The sequence below is a fragment of the Perca flavescens genome, chromosome 3, assembly GCF_004354835.1.
Source record: "Perca flavescens isolate YP-PL-M2 chromosome 3, PFLA_1.0, whole genome shotgun sequence".
NCBI lineage: Eukaryota > Metazoa > Chordata > Actinopteri > Perciformes > Percidae > Perca > Perca flavescens.
The window spans coordinates 28839729-28854526 of NC_041333.1; the positions used below are offsets into that span (position 1 = coordinate 28839729).

Sequence of the window (14798 nt, forward strand, 5' to 3'; positions counted from 1 at the left end):
TGCAGGACAAAAGATAACCGCACTCACTGTCTGAAGTTGACCAGACAACTTGTCCTGGTGGACAATAAGATATATTTTATTCCAACGCTCCCTACCTCCCATTTGACAAACTTTCCACCCTGAATTTGGACATTTAATGTTCCCGGGCTTTGAGCAGAACAATTCTAATTCCCTCTTGTAGTTAAAAATTCCTCTGAACTCAACCAAGTGATGGAGACCCTCAAGCAGGCAGCCAGCTGCTCTCCTTGCAGCCTGTTGAGAAGGTCTGATTTAACCTGAAAATTAAGGTACACGGCACGCAACTTCATGAGGGGAGGGAGGGGCTGGAGGCAGCTCCTCTGTGTGCACTGTAAAAATAAATAAATGCACCATTATATATACACTACTTTTACTTATTTAACGGTCTAGTAAAGTTGTGTTTAAAAAGTGTTTACATATGTTTATTACAGTAAATAATCTAAATACTACTAAGTGTGGTAAAGCCATACATTTGTTAATCTGCACTTTAGTTTGTGGGATTTGTTTCTGACTTTCATATGGATGTTTACACCAGGCTTAGTCAGTGCTCAATATACTACTGTGACTGAAGTAGTTAAATAAAAGATGTCCTTCATATAAATTCATGCATCACCTAATTTCATAATCACATACAGGCCTGGCCTCTTTAGCCTCGTGAGACCGTCCTGATCTCGCCAGCTCCAGTTTTCCACTCACAGATCAGTCTGGCATCTTGAGATAGAGAAAATTTGGAGCCGTTCGCCAAACGACCAACCAATCAGTGTTGGTTTTGAGGCGGGTTTAGGTGTGACACAACAAGAAGCGTCTATCACCAACACAGGTGGTGATAGACAGATGGTTTATCCAATCAGCTAACCAGTATTTTCACCCCTTACCAAAAGTTCTCCAACGGTTAAGTTCCCAGATGGGTATGCCGAGCAAATGCGAAGCAATCCATCTGGCGGCCGCCAGGAAAGAACAGTTTGTTTAATCTATCTAATCTTGTGTTGTTCATACTATACAATGATTTATTGCTTTTCTTTGTTGAATAATACAGAAGACAAAGAGCTTAAAAAAAAATAAAAAAATATTGCAATTAGATTTTAAAAATCGTTCAGCCCTAATTTGGAGCACACTCTTTATTTTCGTTAAGAAGATTATGTAGTTTGTCATGTGGTTAATGCTGAAGTGAAGGGAAGCCAAACACCATTCATCCCACACTGTAATAACACAAACACTGGTTGGAAATTGGCATAGCTTTCCTTCAACGTTAGATAATTAGCTAACGTTAGCCAACTATATAACATTACAAACGTTACATACATAGTTTTTCACGACCAGCAACAGGATGTCAGTCAACATAAGCTGAAAGGAGACTGACAGCTTTGTTGGCTAACACGTCACTTGGCTAACGTTAATTATCAATGATAGCTTCTGCAGTAATGCTATCCACTTTCTGTCGTACATTGATAATGATGAAAGACCGTCTCGACTAGTGGATAACGGTCAAGTTAACGTTACTTACCACAAGCAATGTTGCCATTGAGTCTCGGACATGGAGGTATAATAAGGTCTTGGATGGAGCCTTGAAATTTCCAGTGCATATCTCTATGGCATGTCTGAGTGCGTACAGCGGGGTGGGGGCTTCTTCTTCATTGGTGTTTATTCAGGGCAGCGTAGGAAGCATTGGCACAAAACACACAAGAGATGTAAACATATTTTTGGTTCATTATAAAACTGGGGCCTTAGGTGATCTCTCCCTCACTGCAACCAACACAACCACTAAGATATATGCAAATGATTGCCAGATGGCATCGCCAATATGCAAATGAGTGTATCTGATTTAAGTTTTAAAAGCAAGTTTTGGGCATGTATAAAGAGTAAGCAATACCTCACATTTCATGAGCTTTTAAAAAGTCCAAATGACAGACTAGTTCAGGCCGTCACATTGTCACACTAAACCGATTCAAAATTGAGATGCTGTGAGAATCTGTTAAACTCAAATAAATGGTAAGAAATGATCCGCAGATCCATTCCTTGGCTTTCTAAATTCTAACCAAAATCAATAACATTACATGGTTTTCATTGTCAGTACCATAATCATGTCTCTTACTTCTACTTGTAAGAGCTTGGGAAAATGGCTTCAGTTAAAAAAGGTTTTCTAAACCTTAATGTATTGCCTGAAAGAGGGCCTTAAGGGCCGAATTATGCAACAACAATGACATACGGTGCACCCATGTTGGCAGGCTTAAGTTATAGCGGTTCAGAACGGCCACACTCTCAGGCTTGTCTTTCACGCAATGAAAACGGGTAAGGGGTGAAAAAGGTGAGAAGGATATTTCCCTCTAGGGGGGTCCGGGGACATGCTCCCCCAGAAGAAAATTTTAAATATTCCATATTTTAAAGCATCAATCTGATGCATTTTGAGATGCATTTTTTTGCCAACCAACAGTGTAATATTTCAATATGCACTCATTACAGTTAAAGTCCTTCTGACATTACACAATAATAAAAGTCATAATTTTTAAAGACTAAAAATTTTGGATACATTTTTACTTCTTCCAACCATATGTTAAATAAAGAGTCAATGTGGATTTACATATTGCAATATCATAATCCTACAATGAATCATTGTGAAAACTAAAATTTACTACTTCGGCCAGGTCATCATCAAAAAAGCGAATTAGTACATTCAAGATTTTGTCCATATTGATATTAGCTGCTTTATTTACATTTATTAAAAACGTTGCATTGTTTATCTTTTCATATAGCTAGACGTCTAGACTCTGGGACAAGGCCGTTATGTTTAAATACCTGCCATGCTGACTCCAAACACACAGCTTTGTCAAGGTTGTTTGGGCTTCAGATAGCTTTTACAAATCATGTTCCGCTATGAACGTGCACACACGTATTGTTTGTATCACTGTCGGTCAGTGAAGGAACTTAACGGTAGCGGTCGTTGCCGGTAACGTACTCGTATGACAGAGTGCACGGACCAAAGCTTTGTGACTAGGAAGCCCTGTCTTACCGCTGCTGCCGTCCACAACATGCGCTGCAGAAGCAAGCACCCGACTCCCTCAATTTAAAAAAAATGCTAAACGGCTTCCCGTCTCCACCCTTTTCTTCTTGTCCTCTATTCATGCCCAGCGCCATTTGTTTTTAACTACTTTCTCAACTAAAGCTGCCTGTATCTACTTGCTCCAAGTTTGATAAACTTTGCTTCCTTTTTTTTTTAGCCACGTTACCACGGAGACCACACCGGCACCGCACTGACATTTCGGTAAAGACCCGCCCTACTTTGCATCGGATTGGCTAGAACTCGTTTCATTGGTTGGAAGTTCGATGATTGGTTAAATCCATATACAGTATGGTTAAATCCAGAGCATCAAAACAAATCCCATTTGGACTTTTTAATTTATTTATTCTTCTAAAATAGTCATATATGGTGAGTGATTTTCATGTCTGCACGCCAGAAGACAATCTTCAAGATTTAATAGTTTACACAGAATAACAGACAATCACAGCATAACGGTGACAGGGCAAGATGCTGCATGTCATCCCCGTCTTTTGTTATTGTTAAAAAGGATTGCACGTGTGGACCCGTGTTGCCAACTTGGCGACTTTCTTGCAAGATTTAGCGACAAATTCAGCAACTTCAGACCAAAAGGGTAAAAGTGAGATATATTATATTGTAAATATTTTGCATGCATCCATGTGATGCACAATCTCACGTTTTCTGTCAAAGGTTGTACTTGAACAAACCATAATGGCTACAGCTGATGCAGGGCTCAAAAGTAATGGTTGCCCGGTTGCCCTTGGCAACCAGATTGAGTCAATTGGCAACCACCTGTTCAATATTTGTGTATTTCTTAATATATAAATAAATATATAAAAAAAAAAAAAAAAAAAAACTGGAAAATCTTATTTCAAAAGAAGTCAATTTATTTGAATGTCTCTGTAAAGTTTAAAGGGATACGCCACAGTTTGTTGAAATAGGGCTTATCACAGTCTCCCCTAGCTGTAGATAGGTGGGCCAATGGATTTTTTGTGCATGCATTATTTTAGTGCAGTGCAACACCAGCAGCGCCGCCGCTAGTTAGCTTAGCGTAGTGAATGGAATCCTATGTTGCCAGTTAGCATGTTGTGAGTAAAAGTGAGCCAACAAAAGACAAAAAAAAGAAAAAGAAAAACTAATTACTTGCACTGAGACAAAACAAATGCGTTGGCCCACCCATCTACAGCCAGGGTAGACCGTGATGAGCCCTATTTCAACAAACGGTGGCGTATTCCTTTAAACTCTAGGTTTATGCGCGACCCAACATTTCAGCTGTTGTGAGACAGCTTTCCACGCACGTGCGCTTGCCGTGAAAACAGAGCTACAAGCAAAGCAATTTTATGTTCACGTTAACGGCCTATGTTAAAATCTGATACCCCCTTTTACACACAGCATACTGCTATTGAGGTTAGAAATTGCAGCATAACCTACTGCTATGTTGAGTACATTTAGTGAAAACATTGTGAGCATAAGCACGGTCAAAACTAGTTTTCATTCACAGGAGTTAGTAGCCAAATTAGCACATAATGCAGAGCCTCAGTGTACCAGTATAGAAACATGTGGGTGGAACATGCTTTACACCACATCCTTCTCCAGATGTGAAAGATAAACAACCCTAGTAACTTGTGAGGTATTTATCTCTCTCTTCACTTCTGTCCGTAGGGAGGAACATCCTTAATCTGCCTGATGAGCTGGGTGAGAATCCAATCTTCAGCACGCATCATTTACCCAGCAGCGACAGGCAACACTAGCTGGCATGTGAAGTAACCTATTCTGTATAATCATGCACGCCACGGCTAATGGAGGAAAACGTTGACTAGGATTTACTTCAAAACGGGTAAGCATGTATTGTGCTGAAAAGGTCTCATGTCCTATTTATCAATGGACCTTTTTCACAGCAGACGTTTTGACTTATAGTAGGAAAAGCCCGGCTGAAATTGATAACCTTAACGATGGCTCAGTTCCATCAAGTGTCCCACTAAGCTATTTCAGTAAGTCAGCATGCACAATACCAGGGCCTCTCCTAAGTTGAATGCAGCCATCACTAATGGTTTTGAATACTGTGCTTTTCCTACTACGACAGGTCAACATGTCTGCCGTGAAAAAGGTCTATACTGACAGTCAGAAGCCAGTGGCAACATGCTACAATTAGAGACATGCCGGTTAGGGATGCACCGAATATTCGGCCACCGAAAATATTTGGCCGAAATACTTTTATCACCGAAACAATACGGCCGAAAATGTTACGATGGCGCAAACAGAAACCGCGACCTGCACGTGTGTCAGTAGCCTACCCGTTCCACCTGCAAAGCGTCTCCTAAGCCAAGAGGTTGAGACGAACCACGGAGTGAAAACAATGAAAAGTACGCTCTTAGAGTCTGTCAGCACACGTTTCAGTGAGATCTATTCGGCTCATCTGCACTTCATCGCGACTGTACTTGATCCGCGTTATAAAGACCATTACTTGGATGCGGAAATAAAGCAGGGCGCACGAGAAATGATCCAGGCCGCGATATATGCAGAGAACCCGCGTGGAGACGGAGAGCGCACGGAGCAGGAGATCAGAGCGCAGAAAAAAAGACTTGTCTCTCTGCACCAGATGAGGGGCATGAACCCTCGTCTGATATGTTCAGTGAAGTCCTGCAAGAAAGTGCCTCAAATAATAATAATTAAGCTATTCTGTTCTTAGGCTACTATATACTGTATGTGACAGATCAGATTGTAGCCATATTTCTGCTAGATTTTTTTTAATTAAACTTTATTAATTTATACAATTGCAATGCCTTAATTTTAGTAAAGTTAGTACACAGTCATAGCCATAAATGCAATGGTACTAATAATTGGCATAATTTTTTTCAGTTTTTCGGTCTTGGTTTCCTCTTTTTCGGTTTGGGCCAAGAATTTTCATTTTGGTGCATCCCTAGTCTTATCCAAGATCTCTTCGAGTCAAAGAAAGTCCACAAAATGACCCATCAGATACCGGCTGGCATTCACAACTGAGGCCGATGGGAAATGTTACTACTTTGCATGCGGTCCCTGCTGTTCAATCAACCGTATTCATTAGTACAGGGCAATGAAAACAATTTGCTTTGTTTCTCCCCACATCAGTGACAGAAGCAATACTACGCAGTATTTACCACTGGTACCAAAGTGCAGCTGCGGCTCTTAAGAACAATTATTCTCAACCAGTGACACTCATCCAAAATCATTTAAAAAAGGGCCTTCAAGAGCAAATCAACATCAGTGGCAACGATTTAAAAGAGCATTTCAATTTAGTATGAGCCACTCATGTGATTAGATTCTATTACACAGTGCAAACACAAGGGCACCGCTGGCCTTTTAAAATGACCCGCTGTCCAGTAAAGCCCAGGCGTGGCATTGCTCAGCGCCGGATTGCACTTAATGGGATTTCACAACATTAACATTCTACTGAGTCAGCATCAGGCACACTGGCTACAGTGCCCCTCTGAAACAGCCTTGTGCGTGCGTGCGTGCGTGTGCGTGCGTGCGTGTGTGTGTGTGTGTGTGTGTGTGGGGAGTGACTGGGTACATACTACAGTGTGGTAGGGGTGGATAATTATCAGACATGTTTCGACTGTAGTGGAATCCATAGGCGCGGGAAGTAGGGGTGCTGGGGGTGCTGCAACACCCCCTGTTGGTGGCAGCACCCATTGTTGGCAAACTGCGATCAAACCCGTATTACCCAATGGGCATTAATCGTTATGGTGATAATTATCCAATTAGAATAAAATAAAAGTTGTTTAATGTAATGATTGGGAGAAGGCCGCATGCACTGTGTAGATTGGCTAAAGATAAAGGTGGGTGGGCATAGAGCAGGTTGTTTACATCGCACTGATCCAAGATCAGCTTTCTAAGAATGAGTTGAGATTGAAAGAGTGGAATTAATTTGTAACTAATCCCCGGTCAGATTGGGTTGCATCAGCGAGTGAAAGTGTGGAAAAGAGAGAGAAAGAAGCGGCTGCTATAAAAATGTCCCGCGAATAAATAGCTTTTTTAAAAGAGCTGGGAATGACAAAGAGGAGGATGTCGAGGAGCTAACCAACGTTAGCTTGGAAGAATTGCTACCTTCTACCAGCTACACTCAGCCACAGCTAAAGGTGGCTAACGTTAACTTTAGCAAAGTTGTTGTGTAAAAAGACAGAGATGATGCCCGTCATCAGCATTACAGAACAAGGTAATGGCCCCTCAGGTACCATCATCTCTGAAGAGCCTGCACTACGGGGACCGATTACAGAGACCGTCCGGGAGGAAGTTATACCCAGAGGGATATTAGCCTTTCAGAATCGGGCGGCTAAATGTCCAGCATCTCGGAGGGGGGACGAGGCTGGCGGCAGAAAGACCCGCTCTCTCACTAACGAGGCACTGACCCGACACCTTCACAACGGCGAAACGGTACCACGGGAGTGGATTCTAGATCACTGTCCACCGGAGACATTTGTTGCGTTGCCTGTAAAGTGCTCCCAACACACAGCAACACATGTGTAGTAGGGTTTAGCGAGCTGCTGAGGGAGCTGGACTTTGAGGATTTGATCTGCGACTTTGCAAAGAAAAAGACAAGAAATTAGAACTTCTAAAAAGGTAAGAGCTATTATGCTATCTGTAAATTGACTAGGCTAATATAATCTGTTATGACCGTGTGACCAGATAATGTACATATTTTGTTTAGTTTATTGAAATGCCATGCATATCAGACGTATTGCATCATGATTTTGTGATGCTGCTATAGGCCTGTGTGAGACTTAGTTGTCAAGTGCAGTAGCCTCTATGTTGGCTTTTGCAGTTTGTGAAGTTGCAGCTGACTAAGTGACTGTTATTTTGCAACCCGCACTCAGCTGTGTTGTGTGATGGCATTGTTGTATCTTCAGTCAATCACGTTTCAGAATTACTATTGTGCTTTCTGCTTGGGTGATTTTTAGTGAATACTATATCGCCATAGTCTTGACCCATACAATGCTTTGGTAGGATTTAATTAATTGTAACATTGTCTTGTGATGTGTGAGTCAGATGGCAGTACTTGGTTTATTGAACTGGAAAGGCAGACTTGATGCCTGCTCAGCTGGACTAGTCATTCATTTTTTTTTGTTGTTATTTTTTATTCGATAGTGACAGTGGATAGACAGGAAAGGGGGAGAGAGAGAGGGAATGACACGCAGCAAAGGGCCGCAGGTCGGATTTAAACCCAGGCCACTGCAAAGGAATCTTTTGACCAGTAGTGATTGGCATGTGATTTAGTGCCCATTTAGTTTGCACCGTATGTAGCCTACTTCATGCGGGGGTGGATTGATTAGTTAATGGACAGAAAATTATCTATTTTAGTAAACCGATTAAGCAAAAAAAAAAAAAAAAAAAAAGAGGCTATATGCTACCTTAATTAGGGGGTACCATCATATTAGCAAGGTCAGATTCTGTGATAAAAAAAAAAATTAATAATAATGGTTTGTTAATAATGGATCTCACGTCCAGAGCAAAAAGAAGCAGAACATGCAGAAACCTCATTTTTGGACTGGGTTTTGGACAACTGGGCACACTCCGCAGATTTTTTTTTTATCGTTTATCCCAGATGACAAACCTCCAAATAGAAAATGTTTTCCTCGTCTCCACCTCCGTGATCAACACCTTAATCTCAGTCGGTGAGGAGCAGCAGGATTAGCCATTGTGATGTGGACAAAGACTGACGTCAGTGGCACATCTATAGTCATTTGCACAGTAATTTATGGGAGGAGGCAAGGCAGGGTCAGTGGCTCGTTCATGTGTGCTCTATTTCACGTCGATTGTGATGTATAAAAGGAAAGGTGTGCAGGACCTGGCGTACGCCCAGTTTTATACATGTGAATATTTCTGTGCGTATGCACTTTAAGTTTTGGGCATACGCCATCTTCTGGTATGAAAGCTGCGCAGTCTTTTATACATGAAGTTAATGTTAACATTACAGTCCACCACAATCAGCCGGACACCACCCGTCCTTGCACTCCCCTTTGACACAAGTACAGACCAGACCCTTAAGCTTGATTTATGGTTCGGAGGAGGCTCCACGAGGAGCTTTCGCCATAGCCTACGTGAGTGGCCTGAAGTTTATACTTGTGCGTTGGTGTGTGCGTCGATGTCTTTAAGAAAATAGCAGGTCCAGCGTGTGTGGGGAGTGAGTGGCAGAGCGAGTGAGAGAGTGACGGCGATTAGCTTCGGAGCGAGTACGGACTCTAGATGCATGGTGAGAGAAACAAAGTGTCTCCCCTGTGCTTTCTGACCACGGTGGGAAATCTGTAGTAGTAAAAGTTAACCCTCTCCTTGATTTCTAGGGCTGCTCTCTCTTAGTCGATTAGTCGACTAATCGGTCGTTTTGGTCTTATTCAACTTAGATTTGTTTTTTGTCGATTAGTCATGTTTTATGCTTTTTTCACTCTGAATGACTTATTTCCAAGAAACGAACGAGCACATCTCTGGTAAACACAAGAATTAAGGGTTGACGTTTTACCTAATAATAGAAATCACCGTGAAACCTACTTTGATTACTTTCATTATGGCAATTATTTGTTGTATTACACGTTTTCTGAAATGTTGTGTTTAAATATGCAAAGGAGGCATTATCTTATTCAATATATGCATCCTTTTGCATGACTCTTTGCGGAGAAACTCAGATTTACAGATCTGTCGATTAAATCAACTAATCGATTAGTCGATACAATTGAATGAGTGTTTAGTCGACTAAGAATTTCTTCAATCGAACACAGCCCTATTGATTTCATGTTGTTTATGGAGAAGGAGAACCAGGAAATGAGGGGGAGTGCAACGCTACCAAGCCAGGGCCGAACGACGTCCCTCGCCACGACGTGTAGTTACAGGTGCACGTGATGCTTTGGCGTAGCGTCCGGTGTAGATTCATGTCTCCACGTACCTACGCTACGTATGTAGCCACGGTGTAGATTTTACACAGTAGTGTAAATCACGCTTAATATTGCCACTTAGGCAATTGGTCAGTAAGATAGTAGGATAGTATACTCACAGATTCAAAAAGTCTGCCTAGCTTCTGATGGCAAGATGGCTTAAGGTTGAGGGTGGAGCATGGGTGTAATCAAAATGTCTTTTATAGTAAACAAGTGATAATAAGAAATAGTCTTATATCATAGCGCCGCCCAAGACGATCGGGATTGGTTTAAAGAAATGCCAATAAACCAGAGCACGTTTTTCTCCCATCCCGGAATGCTGTGTGGACTCGCCAGAACCTCCTCCGCGGCGCTGTGGAGGAAGGTCTGGCACTGCAAGACTAGGCCAAGAGTGACCAATGCCCTTTTATTCGCTTCCTGGTAGACTCTGGAATTAAACCGTAGAACTAGTGGACCTGGGCACATCCTTAGATACATACCACCCTCCCATAACAGGGAGGTCAACTGATGTCACAGTGGTCATAGGGTCGAACCCCAGATGGCAGGATATAAGAGTGCAGGGGTCAACAGTTCCTCTATGGGAGCATGACTTTCAACAGTATGAGGAAGCTAATGAACATCCAAACAACTTGTCATGCTGACTATGATGGAGTTGTCCTGGAGTCATTGCACATGTTAAAATATTTCGGGTTTTGTTTACTGCACAAACCACAACTGAAGACGAGACCAACAACCACAACATTGGGCCTATAGCTACCACATCAGCCAGCTATGTTCTCCATCTCACCATCTGCAGTGGTCCACCCACACAACTCTCTCATAACACTTATCTGGACAGTGGTCTGCCAATGCACAGGAGGGCAAGGCAGATGGTGTGGTTACAGGCAAAGCATTTCGACTTCAAATAGCAGGCACACTTCAAATCAAATGGGCACTGTCTGAAGTCAAATACTCTACTTTCTATTGCTTCTAGGGCAATAGGGTGGCTTCTTCGCTCACCTGGAATAATGTATGCATTTGCTTAAAAGAAACCACCCGTGCTTAGTTTAAAACTCCACTAAATATAACCTTAAAATGCTGGCAACAGAATCATGCCTCTTTTTTTCACTTCCCACACATACAGAGAAAATAATTGGGGGGAACAGTAATGTTATGCATGAATAGGGCATAAAATACTGTTCCTTAAAAAAGCACCTAACGTTAAATGGTTTGCAACAGCAAACATTGCCTCATGTGAACCGTGCACTGTTGAATGGAGAAAAACAGCGAGCCAAAATCTCCATTCAAAGTCTGGCAGTTTGGTATAGACATTATCTAACGTTACAGCTACACGTTGTAAACAATTAAAACACAAATGGGTAGATTTAATGTGTCATACGGTCTTCTTTCGGTGCATGAATGACTTCCAAACAATCAATCCAGATCAGTATTTGAGGCTTTTTTTTTAATGACTCGTCATACCTATTAGTGCCAATAGTAACGTCAAGGTAACGTTAGGTTTAATGCGTGACAAAACAACTCAACAAGTTAAATTGTTTATATAAAATAAGCGATCAGTTTTATAGCGAAATTATGTATGGACACCAACTAGTCAGCTAATATCTAACGATTAACGTTAGTTCCTCTTCGTGGGTTTGCTTAGCAAGGAGAAATGAAGCACTAAATGAACACAATATAACAACAGAGTTTGGAAAAAGCTCAGTTCTCCTGGCAGTGTGCGAAGGGAACGTATCAGCGATATCGTTGCCTCAGAGAAAGAAAAAAAAAAAACAAGAGGAAAGTTTGAAACAGGACTTTTCTGCTTTTCGCAATGTTACTTAAAGCGACAACACAACAGTCACGATTCTTTGTTCTTTTACGGAAGAGGAAAAATAATAAACTTACCGTTGGTACCTTCCAACCAGCGTATCCGAGGCAAGACGGTTTCGAGAAAGGCGAACCCAAACCTCTCACGACGCCAAGTTTTCCTCTATCCTGAGCCAAACCTTACCAGCCAGTCAGACTTACGACGCAGAGTGACAGTTAACAGTTAGGGGAAGTGTTTAAAGTAAAGCAAAACCTCCTTCTACGAAGTAGAGATTTGTCCACGTTGACGAAGTGAAAGGACGCTTTACATGCAACGGGCGGCTTTCTTTGTTCCTGCAGCGGTGCAGCCTGTTCCGTGGATATTATCACCGTTCATGTGTCTCTGACAGCCGCTGATTGGCTGGAGGCTCGGGATCAAGAAAAGGTGACTCGTATCAAGTTAGCCAGCATAACAACACGTTTTCCGACTACGACGTCCATAAAGAAACATTTTGTAAACACGCATATTTTTTTTATTTAGTCTTTTTGGAACTAATATGTATTTAGCGAATTCACATAGCGCGTTGGTGTGTTAATGTTGCTGGAAGTTATTTTACTCCAAAATGAGGCTAATCTCATGCTTTTATTTTGTACGTAAACTTCCTGTTGAAGTTTAGCTTTTATGAAACTTGACGCAGGGTGGAGGCCACTTCATGCCTTACATAGTTTTATTCTGAGCATAATCACGATCTGTCTGCTGCCGTTTCTTGTTTATATTCTTGCGCTTGGGGCGTAACGTTTAGATTCTACTACACACACTGATTCTGTTATTATATTTTTCATGTTAAATAAAAGTATATGAAAAATAAAAATAGCCCAACAATAGAAATATAATGACCATTCATACTCTCTTTTTATTAATGTGCATACTTTTTTTTGATCTTCACTTTTGAATATAATAGCCTACATGTTCAATGGAAGAGTAGCCTACCTTTAAACTGTCATTAAGTGGGATCAGCTGGATTTATGGATTAGCAATTTTCCCTGCATCTAATTCCATTTAGAGATGGCCCGATACCATTTTTTGCTTCCCGATACCAATTTCTGATACCTGATATTGTGTATCGACCGATACCAAATACCAATCCGATACCAGTGTGTCATATATTTTATTATGTTTTAACAACTGTATACTACTATCCCTGTATGGATGTGATATTATTTCTATCTTTGTTGTCTGTCTGGCTCAAGTTAAACTCTTTGTGAAACATGAACAAACACAAACAATGAATGCCACAAAACCTTCTTTTATTATCCAGTTTGACAGTCAGTTATAACGGAAAAAGAGAATAAATAAACTGCTTTAATATAGATTTTCTTTAGGGCTTTATTACATGGTATCGGATCGGTGCATAAACTCCACTATTTCCCGATACTGATACCAGCGTTTTAGGTGGTATCGGAGCCCATGCCGATACCAGTATCGCCGATACCGATACCGGTATCGGTACCAACTCATGACTATAAGATTAACACTGGGGTTTGTTTGGACTCAAGTGTGTTTAGTACTCAGTGAAATGTACACAGTCGTGCAGTTGTATGTATTGTATACCAAGTCTTATCTAACAGAATGTTGATCTGATGAACATCTAGTATTTTAAGTCTCAATATTAATTCCCTTTCCTTTGACCCAGTCCAATTACGAGACACATCTATTTGTATCACACCTGTTAACAGTATCATCAACATCAGATTTAATAAAGAGCAAGAAGGCTCAGTCAGTAATAAAGGCCTGGATGAAATTAGGCTCATTGTGAAAACTAGACCATTGGCTCCCTGAGCAGCTGTCCTAAAATCAATTCCAAAGAGAACCAGAGAATTGGAGTTGATGGGTTTAGCACAACAAGAATCACTTACCCAGCACTGTAAAACATTCAAGTTGATTTTCTTTTCTCCTTTTTGTTGTGGGTCATAAAGCCAATGGTTCAAGATTTTGCTAAATATGCTTACCGGTATTCATTTTCTTGCCGAAAGTTAAATGAGTACTGTAGATCAATACAACTCTCAGGTCTGTCCATTAAATATAACGCTCGAGAAAGGTCATAAAATTGTTTTACTCAATACAAAAAACTGAAGTGTAAAAACATCAAGTTGTATGGGCTGTTATGTGTCAGACAGGAAGTAACTGCTCCTCTATCTATCTACTGTATCTATCTATCTATCTATCTATCTATCTATCTATCTATCTATCACTACAGACAGTAAAATGTATTTTACTCATAAAGTCAGAAAGTTGATCTTGGTGAGCTGAGACAACTAAACGTGACTCAGAGCTCCCATGCTCCCTGTGTGTGTGTGTGTGTGTGTGTGTGTGTGTGTCTGCATGCATGCAGTGGATTTGGTGTTGTGTAAGAGCAAGCTTTCTGCATGTCTATTGTTTGTGAATGAGGCTGTGGGAGTACAAGATGTGTGTCTGCCCATCTGCCTGCTTTTCAGTGCCTGACTTCAGAGAAAGCTGCCCTGGCCATAGCTCGCACTGAATCCTCCCCAAGTCCTGCATCAGATGTTTTCATTCCTTTAGCCTTTCATTATGTCCTATGTGCCTTACTAACCCCCTGCATCTAACCTTCTCGTTCCCCTTCTCTCTCTCCCTCCATTTCCCTCGCTGTCTGTCTCTATCCAGTCCTCATGTGTCATGTCTTCATTCTGTGGGTCTCTCTCTCTCTCTCTCTCTCTCTCTCTCTCTCTCTCTCTCTTTCTCTCTCTCTTTCCCTCCCCAGGCTGCTTGTGGAGCCGGTCATAATTGTGTGGTGAACTGACAGTCAAACAATGTCACATGTCACAGAATCACCATGAGGATTGCTGCTTGTTAGGAAATAAAGGGGAGGATTTTGTCTCGACTTGGCTGAACTTCCCTTTACTTTGCCTCCCATATGTAGGTGATTTGTGTATATGTGTGTGTGTGCCACAGAGATATGTCCCTGAATTCACCCGAGCCAGTGTGCTTCCCACAGCCAACCACAGTGGGTGGAGGGTTCAAACAAAGCCAAAGTTAAATG

The 14798-nt window shown here is 41.4% G+C and overlaps 1 protein-coding gene across 8 annotated transcripts in view; it reads right to left on the minus strand.

Moving 5' to 3' along the window:
- Positions 1 to 12171, minus strand: part of LOC114552529 (SPRY domain-containing SOCS box protein 4) — a 51560-nt gene extending 39389 nt beyond the window's left edge. For 4 of the 8 annotated variants that reach the window (XR_003692180.1, XR_003692181.1, XM_028573402.1 and 1 more), the window contains exon 1: positions 11839 to 12170. The gene's annotated coding sequence lies outside the window, so the exon portion shown is untranslated. Of the gene's footprint in view, positions 1 to 1522; positions 1648 to 11838 lie in introns of all 8 variants that reach the window. The other 4 variants (XR_003692185.1, XR_003692183.1, XR_003692182.1 and 1 more) reach the window with 3 other exon arrangements.
- Positions 12172 to 14798: the final 2627 nt, after the last annotated feature.